Genomic DNA, 17,068 nt, shown 5'->3' with positions numbered 1-17,068 from the left:
ATATGGTATATCATTTAGTAGCATAACAATAGTAACCATAGCCGGTGTAAGATTTTCATATTCATCAGAACCATCATATTCCATAATCCAATTACTACGATGCTGGGGCTAGCCAAGTTTCTCACTGTCCGGGAGAGATGGCGATTCGAATCGATTTCAACCAGCTAAGAATTTATTCATAACACAAACCCAGACCTACCAGCCACGATATCCTTAGGTCACCTTTGGTACAACTCAGGTCCACATTTCACGGGTTCGATAAGCGCCGCACAATCAGGAACGACCAACTGCTAAGACGATCAGGACTACCCTACCCTTGGGCTCACGTCTGGCTCTCCGTACATCCTTACTACCATCCAGAGTGCGCACTTTTACAGAACGGGGCCCGGCCTGAGTTGAGCTACTCGGCTTCGCGGCTGGAACGAGTTATCCGGCCAACTAAGTGAGAGGTATGCGTTCAATCTTGTCAGAAGCTACCAACAATAGTATGGTCCTTAATCGACACAGACGGAATCACATGAGTCAACCTACACATAGACTCCACCCGGTCTCCATTTACATTATCCCATGGTTCTTTTTCACGATAGCAAATATAGCCAACCGTGCTTCGGTATCCACCTATACCTCGCAGGTGATAAGAAATCACCCGACTTCTACCGGTCTAAGCATGGCTAAGCATGTATTCGATCCTGGACCTATACAGGGTTAAAGGTATATTGCTGGACAAGGAAATTATATGCATCATGTGGTTCCAATCAACTCTTATAACCTAATGCATCAAACATAAATGACTCAAGTGATATTTGTAAAAACATAGGAGGCTTAGAATACTTCGGGGCTTGCCTATGATCCAACCCTAGGTCATTATTTATTAGATGACACTTGCTTGGCGAGCATCTCCCATCCTGGCACTTGCTTAGTCCTTTCGTCTTCTGGATAGATTCACCAACTCCATCTTTGGGCTCGGCTCCAACATCACGTCCTTCACGTGGTGCATCTAGCATACCTAGATGAGATGCAACAATGCAAGTGCATGAATGCGAAGACTGGCAATATGAGATGCCTCACATAAAAGTATTCAAGATGAGTACAAGGTTACACCGAACATATATATAAGCACTTCATGTTACTTAATTAAACATCTCACCACCTATCATGCTAGGATAGCAAGGAAGGTAGCACCAAATATGACACAAGTTTCACAAGGTTTCAGGTATATTAACTTAACACCATCAAAGGCATGATCCACAATTAGCAACACACAAAGTAAGGCAAGGTGAAGCAAATAATTTTAGGTACAAACATAGATTCTGAACAGCAGCATACAAGGAAATTGTTTGTCATAAACAGAGATCTCGACATCCAATACATGTGATCGTAGACTTTATGGAAAGCTAATGAAATTGCCTACAACATTGTTATTATGACCAAAAACTTATTCCAAATCTAATCAGGTCAAACATGCCAATGTTTCATATCTACATAGAACTAGAACAGAAAAGTAGTAGTAATTTCAAAATGCATAACTGGAGTTACAGATATCAAAAAAGCATGAACCTTAACTTTCTAGAAAGCTTATTAAATTATCTAAAATATGTTTATTATCATCACAAGGTGATTCCACAATTAACAAGGTCAATCAAGCACAATTGAGCAACTCTGTTCAGACTTTGACAGATTTTGTCATGCAACTTCACAAGCTTATAACTGGAGCTCTACAACACGAAAAGGGGTGATCTAGGATAATATGAAAGCTTAAAGAAATCACTATAACTCTTATATTATCACTAAGACATGATTTCATACTTAACTAGATCAAACCATGAAATCCTTCAAATCTGCACAGAGCAGAGACCAAACATGACAGATAATCTGTTAAATTCATAACTCTTAAACTATCAGGCCTATTATCATGCAATTTGAACACAAGAAATATTATTAAATTAGCTACAAATTTGGTATTCACTACAACCAAAACAAACATCATTTACACCACGAAAATAATTGCACAAGCAAAACTACACGTGTAGCCCAAACAATAGTGTTACAATTATAGACAGAAAACTAATAGGAACTTCAAAGAAGTATAACTAGAGTTATAGACCTCCAACAAACATGACTCATAACTTTTTGAAAAGCTTATGAAGTTACCTACAACTTTATTATTCTTATCTTAAGATTATTCTACAGATAACAAGGTCAATTATTCCAATAAATGCATCTCTATCCAAACATGGACAGAATCTGATATGCAACTTTAAACAGCTATAACTAGAGTTCCACAAGTCCAATAAATGTGGTTCTAGACTTTTTATAAAGCTTAGCAAATTGTAAACAACTTTGTTATAAACACCTAGAGCTAATTCTACTATTAACAAGGCCACATATTACCAACATGGCAACTCTATCTGGGTTTAGGCAGAAACAACCATAGAAATTTAAGCAACTATAACTAAAATCTACTTAACCAAAAATTATGCTCTTTAGATTTTTGAAAATCTTAAGAGAAGTACTACAACTCATTTATTATCATCAAGGCATGATTCATAACTTAGCTAAGCCAATTAACACAAACATTCAGGCCTATTCAGAATAGGAGCAAAGCAACACAGGAAATTTTTTATTTTTATAGATCTTAAACCATCAAGCCTAAAATCCTAAAATTTTTACCAGACATCAACCATCACCTGATTAGCATTCCATACAAATTTCACATTTATTTGAGCAAAACAACTGCAGTTATGAAAAAGACAAGACATAACTAGTATTAAAAACCTAACTGCATAAATTTAATTTTACAGCAAAAACTTTAAAATAATACATGCCATATTATAGATGCATTACATAGATAATTTCATAAGGATTCCAAAAAGTCCTCATTTATTATTTTACAATTTTTCTACTAATTACTACGAATTTTCAAAGTTGATCATCCAAATCTGTATAAACAAAAGAAAAGGAATGTAAATCTTGCATCGGGGACCCTGCAGTTTCCACAAATTAAACACCAACAAATAGATCCTTACTGGCACTATTCATCTGATTCACGGATTTGTACTTAGGCCCTCCCACTTCTTCAAATTCTTGCGCGAGGTCTCTCACGCGAACAGAGCCGAGGACGTTAGGGAAGAGGTCGATTTTTGGCCAAGGAAGCGGCCGGCGACGGTGGGGAAGAGGTAGGGGAGCACCTAGGGGTCCGAGCACATCCGCGGGTGCCCCTATCATGCTCCACGGCGGCCCAAGGCCAGCCGGCCATGCTCACAGGCACCGGCGGCAGAACAGCTTCGCGACAACGAGCTGTGATGGCGGAGGGAAGACCGACGTGGTGGTGTTGGAGCTTCGTCAGGCCAGAGGAGTGGCCTCATAGCTGGAGGCAAGCTTGGCATGACCTGCAAGCATGCGAGATGGAGGAACGGCAGCGGCGGCTCTGCCCAGCCATGGTGGGCGCGTTCAGAGGGACAGATAGCGAGAGGGAGGGGGAGAATGGAGAGGGCAGGGGGTAGGGCTCGGGCTCAGCCTCTCCAAAACTACGAGCAGAGGGCACATGCAGCGAGCGCACGAAGCCACGTGGCAGCGGCGGCATCCTTTGCTCAGTCGGCCATGATGAGCTCCCGTTCAAAAAAAATCAATACAACCCCCAAAAATACACTGAAACGTCAATCTTCGTCCCTTCATAACTCCGAATCTGTTTAGTTTTGGCACAAGTGGTAGTAACAAATGTTGTATAGCTACTCAAGATCTCTAACTTTTCTTAAAGTGTCAAAGTCTAATTCAGTCTGGTTGGAGAAATACAAGGTTCCAAAGTGGGGTTAACGAAACTTGAAAACTGAATTCAGTTTCAAGCAGACTGAAACCTCCAACTTCTCCCCTGAATATCTCCCAAACCATTTGATTATTCGATCAACCAATTTCTCCTTGTTGTAGTTCTACGTGAGTACTACAACCTTGATTAAAGAAGTTTGGCAAAATTTGACATGGTTTGCAAACTAAAATTCACCAAAGACAGGTACATAAAAACGGAAACATGAAGATTCAGTCATCCCAGACTTAGCCAAATTTCGGGATTCCAAAAAATTTTTTTGTTGATTTTTGTGAGCTCTATTTGGCTAAGCTATGCACTGATTTAGCTCTTGACCATTAAACAAAGTTCGTTCTACATAAGATGAACTGCAACTTTTATTTAGGTTCCACTGCCATGCAAATATTCTCAGCCATAGTTCAAACCAAGTCAAAGTAGCATCACGATAAAAGCTTAAATTATCCTTTTTGATCTATTGAAGCATTTTCTGGCCACTTGCTCAACATTAACCCTTCATAACTTTTGTTCATAAGTGTAAGTAGAGTTGTTTGAGCAAGGTTGCAAGGTTTGGTTGACATCCCATGTTATAGTTCACTTAATAAAGCGATTCAAGCAAGGATATAATTCATCATTCCATGTGACTTCTTGATTTCTACCTTCATGAAACTTTTCCACTGGTCACGATGGATGTATGTTGATGTAATGTACATGAAACTAGCATGTTTAACATTACTCATGCCTAACCTTAACCAGGGTCCACATGTAAGCAAAGTGTATTGTCCGAGTCCAAGTTGGAGCTCATTTTCAAAGGTTTGACCTCAATACCTTCATCATTACTTCTAGATTATGAACTAGAGATTGTAATCATTGCTTGACATATCCTACTTAAATCTAATTTTGCTGCTTAACTCATGACTAACAACCGGGGTGTTATAGTTTACTCCCTATCACATCAGATATTTAGACACATGCATGGAGTATTAAATATAGACTAAAAAATAACTAATTGCATAGATTGCGACTAATTTGCGAGATGAATTTTTTAAGCCTATTAGTCTATGATTTGACAATGTGTTGCTACAGTAACCATATGCTAATGACAGATTAATTAGGCTTAATAAATTCGTCTCGTGGATTACTAAGGACTTCTGTAGTTTATTTTATTATTACTATCCGAACACTCCGATGTGACACCCCGATGTGACATCGCTAAACTTTACTCCCTAGATTTAAACACCACCTTAGGTTGTTGTTTGCTGAGGTAGGCATAATGACCACTGCCTCTAGAAAGTAGAAACTATCCAACGGTTGAATGGACAAATCTTGCCTATATATGTAAGACTTAGTATTTAGTTCTTTATATCCTTCATAATTAATAGGAAAAGAGATTTTGGTGAAACAATACACTTAGTTTCTTTAATTAAATCTCTAAATATAGTATGTTCTGAATTTCTCGCTAGCCAAAATGATATGTGTGACTACCTTTCTAGCGTGCACACAAGATATAGAAAAGATGTTGTAGGATGAAAAGATATAGAGAATGATATTTATTTAAATAGTTTTTCAAATGATAATTTAGAGAGTGAGACGAGAGACTCTCAAAAATGCATTTATTGTAAGGGTAAAAAGATTAGTGGAAACGTAATTCCCAGGCATCTAGCGCGTGATGTGCGCCCACTAGCCACCATGCATGCTAGTTGCTTGATAGTACTCCCTCCGTCAAGGAAAGAATGCAATTCTAGCACAGTGTCATGGTTTAGTATCCTAAATTCAATCAATTATAGATAAGAAAGTATCAATATTTATGATATCAAATAAATATCATTAGATTAATTGCAAAATATATTTTCATAATAAATTATTTTGAAGCTGTAAATATGAATAGAATTCACTAGAAATTTGGTCAAACGTGAACCACTTTTACTGGCACGTAACCCGTCACTACTACATAAATCTTAATGGAGGTGGGCGAAATAGGTTAATGGAGGTGGGCACTGCAACCGCCTCCAATCAATGGTCACGGTTAATCGTGACATAACGGAGGTGGATGCCCTGCCCGCCTCAGTTAATTGTTTAACGGAGACGGACAGGCTACAACGCCCACCTCCATTAATAAAAAAATAAAATAAAAAATCTAGGTTGTAGAGCCAACTCCAGCTTCGGGAACCAGCTCCAGCTTCCGCCCAGATCCGTCCTTCGTCCGCCCAGATCCGCCTGTCGTCCGCCCAGATCCGCCGCCGTCGTCCGCCCAGATCTGCAAAGGGGAGAGATAGAGAAGAGTGAGGGACATGAAGAGGGGAAGAGAGAGGAAGATGGGGAGAGGCATACCTGAACCGCAGCCGCCGGCCGGATCCAGAGCGATAGGGACCAGATCTGGTGCCAAGGGAGGACCCACCCCACGACCGGGGGAGAAGACCCATGCCACCGCCGTCCGTGCCGAGGAGGGAGGAGGGAGACCAGCGCGCCGCTGTCCACGCCGAGGAGGGAGGAGAGACCCACGCGCCGCCGTCCGCGCCGAGGAGGGAGAAGGAAGACCCGCGCCGAGGAGGGAGGAGGAAGGAGCGCTCCCTGGCCGCCGACGCTTCTGCTTGTCTGGTGAGAGAGAGGGATGCGTGAGGAGAGAGCAGAGAGCAGAGAGGGATGAGTGCGGCTGAGGTGAGAAAAACTGAGTGATGAGTGCGGTGGTTCCAAACCCTAACTCCTTATTATATATGTTGGGCCTGTTTTCGGTGGTGGGCTTCATAACAGGCCCGCCTCCGAAAATGGATTTTGGAGGCAGTCACCTCGGTTAGTGGCTGATTAACCAAGGCTCCGTTAAAGATTAACCAAGGTGGCTGCTCAGGAGCCTGGCCTGGCTGGTGATAATGGAGGCGGTCCAAAGTGGTGCCCGCCTCCAATAAAAAAAAGGGTGCTGCCACCTAAAAAGAATCATGTAGTAGTGCGTAATTATATTCTTTTCTGGATAGAGGTAGTAGAATTACGTGCGCAGTCACCGGCCGGTGACAAGTGGGCCTCTGGACTGTGGAGGTGTCAATGCATGTCACGGCCACACGGGCCAACCGCGACCTCAACTCCTCGAGCACCGTGCCATTCTCTTGCCGGTCCGGTACTCCGGTCCCAGCTGATCGAAGAGACCGTTCGGTCATCAGCATATAGGAGTGCTCCGTACTCTAGCAAGCATGCAGGACGGTGCGCCGCCGCCTTTACCACGATCGAGCGCGGCGGCGCGAGGGCCACACCACACACAGCACGAGAGAGAATCGACAACAACGACTGCATGGTGCCCACTGCCATGCCATGGTCGTATAGCAGGTAGCAGCGGCGCCGTTCGAGTGCGCCCACCTATCACCAGCTCCCATGCACACCTGCAATTCATCGCCGCGCCTGCGCCTGCGCCCACCTGGTGGCCCGCCCGGCCGGCCCCGTGCTGCCTAGTGTCTGCCTCGATTAGGGGCGGATCCAAAGGAGGTTGCCGGGGCTACATCCTTTAGTGAGGCTGATTTTTTTATTAGACCACGATTATTTAGCTTTAAATTATAATTAATCTCTCGCCCTAGCCATAAATCTTTATTATTTAGCCTCCCATTTATTCTCAGCATCCGCCACTGACCTCGATCTCCTCACCCCCGTGCGCGACCGCCGCCGCGGCGGCGTCGTCGTCCGGCGTGGACCAGTGCTGTGCTGCGTGCGTGGGTACTGTACCCTCCCAGTACCGGTACACGGTTCGCTGCTCGCGCGGTTGCCACTGTGCGGACCACGAGAAAGGTTTAACGCAGGCGCAGCGTACTTTGCTTTGTTTGGGCCGCCGATCTCATTCGGAGTTTCACGTTTATAGTTTCCAAGACTGCTGTGATAATTTTTCAGATAAATAAAACAATTCCTCTCAATACACAAGTTTCTTCCACTATTTGATAGGCTAATTGTAGTATTAAATTCTTGAATGGTATCACGATCAAATGTGCAATACAAACTATATAGTCATTTCATTCTTGCATTCAGATAAACAGTACTACTTGAACGAGAACCAAAAAAGTCGACTGCTCAAAAGGATTGCAGAAGAAAGAATAAAAATCTAGAGCCACAAAAGTTGCTTCTTTACTCAGTTTTATTAATTGTTTTTTTTTCATCAGAGAGGAAGTTTGCTACTTGAACAATCATGGCTTCTAGTACACGATGGCAGACGATGGCCACAAATGATCATCCTCTCTCTCCTCTAGATTTCTTTACCATGTCATCATTTTGCTAAGGCAGCATCTCATTAGTAATGTACATTAAACTCTCATGAAATGACCATTGAGACTGGCCAGTTTCGCCATGTCGACATGCGTTTTGCAGTAATCGTGGCTTTATTAGTTGCAGCATTGAAGTATTCCTATACTCTCACTACGCTCACAGTCACAGTTCCTCCTCTACGTCGAGTGCAGACAAGATTCGGAATCTCACTATGCAATAGTAGCCGTCCTTGCAAGTTGTAATGTTAGGGCAATCCCAATTCGAACCCAGATAATGAGATAAGCCCAAGCGTCAATACCAATACCATTGATACTCTAGGCATGTTTGTTTGTCTCGATAAGGGTGGCTTAAATGATCATCCGAACTGGACCAGGATTTGTTAGGGCAAGTGCAAATGTTGCAAGTTATGTTGTTTGTTTGAGCTGCACATATGGGTCGGCATGAACAAATCCTGTGTTTGTTTGCTTGCATCAACCATGGACGCGACTCAGCCCTCCTACACTCACAACCAGACGTTCACCATGCAAGACAGGCTAAGCAAAAACGAGATCCAATCCGTTTCGCTAGAGCCAGGTTTTTGGGCGCTTTAGGAAGCGTGCAGGACTAACCCATTGCCGATTGCTCCTTTCAGGCACACAAACAGAAGAAGGTGCATCCCATGGACTAGTTTCTTGGCTAGTGCAGGTAAACAAACAAGCCCTATGAAACCAATGGTGGATCTAGAAGCGAGACAAGGAGGCCTAATTGATATAAGACTAAAAATTTTACTAGTTGTGCATTCATAGATACAACAAAGAACATAATTGACGACACCAATTCAAAGTGTTCTAGCAAAATCTTGAACACTGTAGATAAAAAAAATACCAAATATAGAGCTTTACAACTTCACACCACTTTGGCCGCTGTCCTCTTCAATTCTACATAAGAATTTTTAAATGTCATAGTTTTTCAAACAACAAGATAACATATGAAGAAATACAATACGCACCATTCACTCATGCCCTCGCCGGGTAAATTTATCATTCAGTTTCTTACACTACTGGAAACTCGAAATGCCCTGTGGGTAACGAATTTTTCTGTGCGTTTTTTTCGATACGCACAGAAAAATTACGATTATTCTATCTGTTCCAAAATATCCCGACAGAAAAATACAAAAACATACAGAATAATTATATGATTTTTCTGTGTGTGACAATACACACACGAAAAAATCAACACTCATAGAAAAAATATAATTTATTCTATCGGTTCTTTAAAAACGTATAGAAAAAAAATATATGCACGCATAGGATAAATAAAAAAACAAAGAAGTCCTAACCCTAACCCGCCGGCTGCCGCCCCCAAACACCCTCGCACGCACGCACTCGCGGACTCGCCTGCTCGGCTCTCCTCACGCACGCACGCACACGCTGCGCCGCCGCCGCAGCTACGCACGCCCGCCCGCCCCGCCGCCTTCTTCTTCCCCGGCGGGCGGCTACCCCTCCCCCTGCTTCACCCAGCCCCAGCGCCCCTCCTCCCCCGCCGGTGCCCCGCCCCTCCCCCTTCTTCTTCCCCGGCGGGCGGCCACCCCTCCCCTCCCCCTTCTTCTTCCCCGGCGGGCATCCGCCCCTCCCCTCCCCCTTCTTCACCCGGCCGGATCCGGCCCTCCCTCTCCTGGATCCGGCCGGTGGCTGCGGTGGTGGTGGTGGTGGCCGGCGGCGGGGCGTGGTGGTGGCGGCGGCCCTCCCCTCCCACTTCTTCTCCCCCGCCGGTGCCCCTCCCCTCCCCCTTCTTCTTCCCCGGCGGGTGCCCCTTCCCTCCCCCTTCTTCACCCGACCGGATCCGGCCCTCCCTCTCCCGGATCCGTCCGGTGGCTGCGGTGGTGGTGGTGGTGGCCGGCGGCGAGGCGTGGTGGTGGTGGTGGCCCTCCCCTCCCCCTTCTTCTCCCCCATCGGCGCCCCTCCCCTCCCCCTTCTTCTTCCCCGATGGGTGCCCCTCCCCTCCCCCTTCTTCACATGGCAGGATCCAGCCCTCCCTCTCCCGGATCTGGCCGGTGGCTACGGTGGTGGCCAGCGGCGGTGGCCCTCCCCTCCCCCTTCTTCTCCCCCGCTGGCACCCCTCCCTTCCCCCTTCTTCTTCCTCGGCGGGCGCCCCTCCCCTCCCCCTTCTTCTTCCCCGGTGGGTGCCCCTCCCCTCCCCCTTCTTCACCCGACCGGATCCAGCCCTCCCTCTCCCGGATCCGGCCGGTGGCTGCGGTGGTGGTGGTGCAGGCCGGCAGCGGGGCGTGGTGGCGGCGGCGGCCCTCCCCTCCCCCTTCTTCTCCCCCACCGGCTCCCCTCCCCCTTCTTCTTCCCCGGCGGGTCCCCCTCCCCTCCCCCTTCTTCACCCGGCCGGATCTGGCCCTCCCTCTCCCGGATCCGACAGGTGGCTGCGGTGGTGGTGGTGGTGGCCGGCGGCGGGGTGTGGTGGTGGTTGTTGTATTTTTTTATGTGCAATCTGTGATGCAAATTCCCATTTCCTGAATCACTGTGATTATTGCAACAAAAATCACCATCTTTCGACTGAGATTGCACCGCAAATTTTATTTTTATTGCATTCAGAGTATGTTTTCTAGTGTAATTTGTTGTAGTCAATGCCATTTGGTATCTGACTTGCCATCATTCTTTGTGATTGTGTCTCGAAACATGGCAGAATACAAGGGGGAACGGATCTTACGACACTGGTTGCTTATTTATGAGTTTCCAGTTACTATATGCCCGTTTACATGTTCTGATTGTTCTAATGACCATGACTGAAAAAACTGATGATTGTTTTTTCTTAGCTAATTAGCTAGCTAGGTGTAATTTGTTTTCTGAATATAGTCTTTTGTTTTTTTCTTAGCTAGCTAGCCAGCTAGTGTAATTTGTTTTCTGAATACCGTCTTACTATTATTATTGGAGTTCACTTGATTGGCCTTTCTGCTAGTGGCATCTTGACTGAAAACTGATGTGAATGGATTAGTACCATACTTAATAGTGAAGTAGTTGATAAGTAGAGTTTAGAAATTTCCTTGGTGTTGAGATGGTAATGCTTTTGAATTTCGAGATGCTTTTTGCCTTATCATACTATAAGAAGTAAGAACCAACTGATAAAAACAATTATCCACGACCACCTCTACATGCTTGTTTGTGCATATAAAAAGACAACAATACTCAGAAGGTTGCTATGACATGTCCACACTCCACTTATGTGGTGCTAATACTACTCTCCATTTGTACTTGCTTTTTTTTATTTGAAGCTAGAAAAAGAAAGTATACAAAAACTAATAGATAAGAAAAGCTACTACTCAATTGTCAATTCAGAACTCATATTGTGGGTTATAAGGTTATTTCAGTGAAATTGTGTTGGTATTGGTACACAACCTTTATTAGTTGGTGCAACTCCCATTTTGCCGAAGTCTTCGTTACACTTTATTGAATTGCTGCAGCCCTAGAAATCCATAGTTTCTGTTTCACAATTCACCCAAAATTTCATTCTTTGTTGCAGAATTAAATAATCTTCTGTAGTTGTTTTTTACTACCTTTACCTGGCCTCTCTTGCTCACAGATAGTGGAAGCTAATGCAAGGAAGGTGGGCAAAGTCCTATTTAAGCCAATAAGCAGTGAATGTGTTGGTGTTGACAACAAGGGTGTGAACCGCCTGATCTCCAAGAAGATCGTCAAACGGAAGAAGAAGGGCTCTGAAGAAGGGCTCTGATGATTCCTCTGGTGATGAGTATCCAGATATAACAGAGAATGGCTGCCCTGCAGAGGTACTCTCGTACTCGGATGATAACAGTGCTTTGCTGGAAGATGCAAGCAGTTCTAGTGCCAAGAGGTGACAATAAAGGAACTCCAAGACCATCCTACTACTGGTAATAATTACAGCACACCGTCAACCCTCCTAATACCCCTTGTTACAACAGAAGAGAAGAACATAGTAGTAGGCTACCAAAAAAACTGCGAGAGCAACACCAAGAGGTTAACAGCAGTTTAAGGCATTGCAACATTTTTCAGTAGCAGGAGTAGCAGTAGCAGTCTAGAGGTGCAGCGAGGTGTCGACGTCGACTTCACCAGAGACATGTTTGTAGTTGTAGGTCTTACTGGGCCACAGCTCCACCGCGATGGGGTTGCTATCGCCGTGGAGCTGGAAGCTTTTACATTCACAGACAGTGGTTGGCACGGCCGGGAATAAGGAGGTGGCGGCGATAGTGGCAGTGGTGTCACGCAGCGGCCTGCACGGGTAGAGCAGCTCCGGGTGGAAGAACCACTTCATGGCATCTCCCTCGGGGAGGCGGTGGCTGCAGGGCGGGGGGCGAGCACGTGGAGAAGCCTCTCCTCCTGCTTCTCCCTGATCCTCTAGCTCCCTGAACCTCTGCTGCAGCAGGGCGATGGAGGAGGACGTCACATGGCCTTCGCTGCTATGCACCCCCATGATTACTGAGGAGAGGGAAATTGAAGTAGTGAAATTCATGAACTGCTGAGATGAGACGGTAATGCTTTTGAATGTATTGATGTAGGAACATTGGGACATCATCTACATGTAGCCTGGATGCTATGAATGAATGTGCTGAATATTTGGACTCCATCTTTATATGTTGTGCTGAAATTACCGTATGGATAGCCCATATTTTAATATGCTATTGCTACTATTTCCAAATAATTATTGTATCCAATTTGCTGCATGGGTAAGTGTATATTATTCTGTCGGTGGTCTGTTAACACCTGACAGAAAAATACAATTTTTTCTGTGCGTTCACCTAACTCGACAGAAAATTACAATTTTTCCCTGAGGCACCTCTGCAACTCTGACGGGACAACACTAACAGAAAAATGATTTTTCTATCGACTTTTTTTCTGTGAGGAATAATGCATAGAAATTTTATTTTTAATCTGGCCGAACACAATTTTTCTGTGCGTGTAATACCCACAGAAAAAATGTTTCTGACGACTAACACACAAAACAATTGATTTTTTCTGTCATTATATTTTCGTGTGTATTTTTCTGTGGGTACACCGTCAGAAAAATATTTTTCTGACAGTATTCATATTTTTCTGTGTGTTTTCGCACACACAGAAGAATGCGAAGCCTAAAAAGTGCTTTAGAATTTTTCATCCTTCAACCGATGCAAATAAATCTCGAGCATATCATGCTACTATTCATCCAATCACCATTCATTTTATTTATCCATTCAGTCTTGATGATATTTATAGCAGAGAAGGCTCTTTCAACCATTGTTGTTGATACTGGTAGAATTCCAGTTCAATGATGTTAGATTGTAAACGTGACACAACCCATGGGCCTGCCGTATCCGGCTCCCCATCGTGCCTATATGTACACAACACAGGTCCTTGAGTAATACATCGCGTATTCCACAATTCCTATTATGCTTTCATGGTATCAGAGACGGTTCGCTCCCGCGACCGCTTCCGCAAACCCTAGCCGCCGCTGACTACGCCGTCAGCTCCCACAACCCCTATGCCGTCGCTGACCTCACGTCGCCGGCCCTTCCACTGCCCGTTGCTGAGATCCTCGCTAGGCCTTCCTGCCACTACCTGCTGCTAATCCATCGCCTGGCATCTGCTGCTGCTACTGATGGTGCCTAACAATGACGATGCCACCGCCGCTGGTGCTCATGCCGCCAAGGCCAAGCGCCTCGCGGACGAGGCCCGTGCCGCTCACGACCAGGCGCTCGCCGCCAACGCCACCCTGCACACGCAGGCCATCGCCATCATCAACATCAAGATCCTGATTGCCGTGACCCTAGAGAAGCTGGCCAACAACTATGGCCGCTGGTCCTCGGCAAGTACAATCTCAAGGATCATGTGCTCTCCGACGACTCCTACCCCGAGCGCTCCGCATGGTCGACCATGGACTGTTGCATCCTCACCTGGGTCTATGGCACCGTGTCCAACAATCTGCAGCAATCGTTGATGATTCGGGATCCCAATGCCCGCGCTGCTTGGCTCTACCTTGAGGATGAATTCCTCGGGCAGCGTGAGTCTCGCGCCCTATTGCTAGAGGCTGAATTCCGCTCCTTCAAGCAAGGCACCCTCTCCATCACGGACTACTGCCGCCGCCTTGAGACGATGGCCGCCTCCCTCGCCGAGTTCGGTGATCCGATCGATGATCAGCAACTCGTCCTTACCCTCTTCCGTGGCCTTAACGACAAATTTTGCCACATGGTGTCGAATATGAAGATGCAGCGGCCCTTCCCCACGTTCGACGGGGCACGCACGCTGCTCCTCCTCGAGGAGATCGACCTCAATGACATCACTGCTGACGACACTCATGCCACACCACCGGCGCCGCCGGCCCTGGTCGCTGCACCAACACCACCTCCGCAACGCCCTCCTGCACCAGCCCCCGCTGGTTCTGGCGCTCCTGCTGGATCACGCAACTCGCGCTGCCGTGGACGCGGCAGCAAGTCTGGTGACGACTCTGGTGGACCTCGACATAGTGGTGGCGCACCATCTGGCCTAGGGACGGGTCACACCAATCCCTGGTCTGGTACTATGCAGCTAGGGCCACACGATTACAGTGGTCTACCTAGCCACATGTTGCGTCCTCTGTCCGCGCCGTACGACCACCCCTAGCCTACATTCAACATGCTGCCCTACTACCCAACGACGGCCCTAGGGTTCGCACCGCCACCTCCAAGCTTCATGTACGGAGGCGTAGCTCCCACGTTCACCTTGTCTTCGGCATCCTCGTTGGGTACACCACCTCTGCCTCCGCCGTGGAACCCCATGTCTGGTGGATCTTGGGAGTAGGCATCACTCGTCAATAACTTCAACACGATGTCCCTAACACCGCCTACCAACCCCGCCAAGTGGTATGCTGATTGTGGTGTCGGTTCTCACATGACCACCTACTCTGGTATTATCTCTTCTCCTCGGCCTCCCTCCTTGTCTGGTCCTTCATCCATCATTGTCGGTAATGGTGCCTTGTTGCCCGTTACTTCTATTGGTTCATTCTCTTTTCCTGCACCGTGTCGTCCTCTTGTTCTAAATAATGTTTTAGTTTCACCTGGCATTATTAAGAACCTAATTTCAGTATGCCGGTTCACCACTGATAATAATTGTTCTATAGAGTTTGATCCTTTTGGCCTTTCTGTGAAGGACCTTCAAACACGGAGCGTGATCGCTAGGTGCAATAGCACGGGTAACCTCTACCCATTCTTCCTGGCCACCAGCAGCATACCCGCACTCGTAGCTCCTACCTCCACCTCAACCCTGTGGCATCATCGCCTCGGTCATATCGGCTCCGAAGCTCTGTCCTAGCTTATTACCTCTCATGCTATTCCATGTAATAAACCCAAACGTGATCACATATGTCATGCTTGCCAATTAGGCCGTCATGTTCGTCTTCCTTTTGGGACATCTTCCTCTCAAGCTGTCAACAAATTTGATTTAATACATTGTGATCTTTGGACATCCCCTGTCGCTAGTGTGTCGGGTTACAAATATTATCTCGTTATTGTCGATGATTGCTCCCACTATGCTCGGACATTTCCGCTTTGTCTTAAATCTGATACTTTTGCCACCCTCTCTAACTTTTTTGCCTATGTGTGCACGTAGTTTGGCACTCCTGTCAAGGCTGTCCAGTGTGACAATGGCCATGAGTTCGATCACTCCTCAGCCCGCACGTTCTTCCTCTCACAAGGTGCCATCCTTCGCATGTCATGCCCATACACCTCTTAGCAAAACGGTAAAGCCAAACGCGCTCTTCGTACCATTAATAATATTGTGCGCTCTCTTCTTTTTCAGGCCGGCCTTCCACCGGTCTATTGGGCTGACTCCCTACTTACTGCCACCTATCTCCTTAACCGTCATCCCACTACTACCCTCAGCAGCCTCACACCGTTTTTTGCTCTCTACAGTACTCATCCTTCCTACACTCATCTTCAAGTTTTCGAATGTGCCTATTATCCCAACTTATCCTACACCGCTCCACACAAACTATCACCTCATTCCTCCTTGTGTGTGTTCCTTGGTTACTCTTCCGATCACAAGGGTTATCGATGTCTCGACCTCCATTCCAACAGGATCATCATATCCCATCATGTAGTTTTTTATGAGTCCATGTTTCCCTTTTCTGAGATGTCGACCTCACCCTCGGATCCCACCGCTTTGGATTTTTTGAACGATGATGATATTTCCACTATGCCCATCGGGCCAAGTGCTGTGGTTGCATGTACTCCTCCTGGCGCTCCTGCCGCACGTCAGTCACCCATGCCCAGTGCCTCCGCATCGGCACCTGGGGCGTCTGGTGCCCACTCGCCGGCGCCCAGCTCGCCGCCCTCTAGCTTGGGTGGTACTACTGCTGCTGCCGCATCGACACCTAGGGTGTCTGGTGCCCACTCGTCGGTGCCCAGCTTGTTGCCCTCTGGCTTGGGCGGTACTGCTGCTGCTGCGCCCAGCACGTCACCCGCAATCGAACTAGGCTCTAGCTCGGGTCCTACTGGCGCTCCCTCGGCATCCGGCCCTGCTGCCCCTGCGGACATTCTGTCCTAGGCTACTGCTAGTAGAGCTGGCCGCACTGCTGCTACACAGCCTCAGTCCATCGTGCCTGTGGTGAACGATCACAGCATGCGAACTCGAGGCAAGTCTGGTTTTATTCAGCCAGTGGATCACCTGAACCTTCACACGGCGCCCCTCTCGCCCCAGCCGAAGACCTTTCGCTCTACCTTAGCTGATCCCAACTAGTGAGAAGCGATGCGGGACGAGTTTGATGCACTCTTGGCCAACGACACATGGACTTTGGTTGCCCGTCCGCCCGGTGTTAACGTCGTCCCCGGTAAATGGGTTTATCGTCATAAGTTTTTGGCTGATGGCTCTCTTGATCGTTACAAGGCTAGGTGGGTGTTTCGAGGTTTCACTCAGTGCCCGAGGATTGATTATGAGGAGACTTTCAGTCCAATCGTCAAGCCAACCACAGTCCACGTTGTTCTTACATTGGCTATGTCTCGCTCTTGGCCGATTCACCAGTTGGACGTCAAGAATGCTTTCCTCCATGGGGCATTGACTGAGACCATTT

General features: G+C 46.7%; 2 non-coding genes and 1 pseudogene across 2 annotated transcripts; 2 read left to right on the top strand and 1 right to left on the bottom strand.

Annotated features, from left to right (window-relative positions):
- Positions 1-10,501: 10,501 nt before the first annotated feature.
- On the top strand, positions 10,502-10,583 carry LOC136484547 (small nucleolar RNA Z196/R39/R59 family). Its single transcript, XR_010766063.1, has one exon. It is a non-coding gene; the product is annotated as a small nucleolar RNA Z196/R39/R59 family (small nucleolar RNA).
- Positions 10,584-10,641: 58 nt separating this feature from the next.
- LOC136484629 (small nucleolar RNA F1/F2/snoR5a) lies at positions 10,642-10,779 on the top strand. Its single transcript, XR_010766133.1, has one exon. It is a non-coding gene; the product is annotated as a small nucleolar RNA F1/F2/snoR5a (small nucleolar RNA).
- A 1,039-nt stretch (positions 10,780-11,818) lies between these two features.
- LOC136481531 (uncharacterized) lies at positions 11,819-12,463 on the bottom strand (annotated as a pseudogene).
- Between the last annotated feature and the right edge of the window lie 4,605 nt (positions 12,464-17,068).

This window comes from Miscanthus floridulus, chromosome 9 (assembly GCF_019320115.1).
Source record: "Miscanthus floridulus cultivar M001 chromosome 9, ASM1932011v1, whole genome shotgun sequence".
In the NCBI taxonomy this organism is placed as follows: domain Eukaryota; kingdom Viridiplantae; phylum Streptophyta; class Magnoliopsida; order Poales; family Poaceae; genus Miscanthus; species Miscanthus floridulus.
The sequence above is the reverse complement of the archived record's forward strand: the minus strand, read 5'-3'. Positions and strand labels throughout refer to the sequence as shown.